The following is a 691-nucleotide window of genomic DNA, read 5'->3' as shown; positions in this document are numbered from 1 at the left end:
TTCCAATACCATTTTTTGTTTCTCTCCAGTTTGATATGATGTAGCTCTCAGGATAGAAATCTTCCATCCAGCTTGTAGAAACATAATTGCTATATGATTTAGTATTTCTCTCTCTCCCAGCCTACAACTTGCTGATGAGTCTGTGACATGAGACCAAATCAGAAAGATCCTCAGCAGAATTAGGAAAAATTACATGACTTACTGCCTTATTGATTTAATCAACCTAGCAGGCTATCATAAGGAATTAGAATAAAGATAAACATGAAAACACATGATTGCTGCCAAAGCAGATTATTTTTGAAAGACACACATAAAGATAATATCTTCAAAATTGATTATAATATCTCATCTTCTCACCTTAACAAGCCTTGTTCTTTGCTTGGTTACTTTCTATTCATCCTCCTTCCCTGACCTCAATCTGGCATAGGGAGCCTGATATGTGCATAAGTCTGGTCACATGTAGAATTATAACTGCCTAGTTATGTCTTCCCTTCTAGAATATGAGCTCCCGAAGGCAGGCCCCATGTTTCTTCACCATTGGAGCCCTTGCCCCTGGCACAGCACCTCCAGCGCTGGAATCAGACTGGCCCGGTTCAAAGGTCAGCTGTGCCTCTTACTCCCTGTGTAAGTTTCTTAACCTGTCCATACGTTCATTTCCTCAATGATAAAAAGGGAGTCAGAATACTATAAG

Source organism: Galeopterus variegatus, unplaced genomic scaffold (genome assembly GCF_000696425.1).
Source record: "Galeopterus variegatus unplaced genomic scaffold, G_variegatus-3.0.2 Scaffold3419, whole genome shotgun sequence".
Taxonomy (NCBI): domain Eukaryota; kingdom Metazoa; phylum Chordata; class Mammalia; order Dermoptera; family Cynocephalidae; genus Galeopterus; species Galeopterus variegatus.
Note: the sequence above shows the minus strand (reverse complement) of the source record.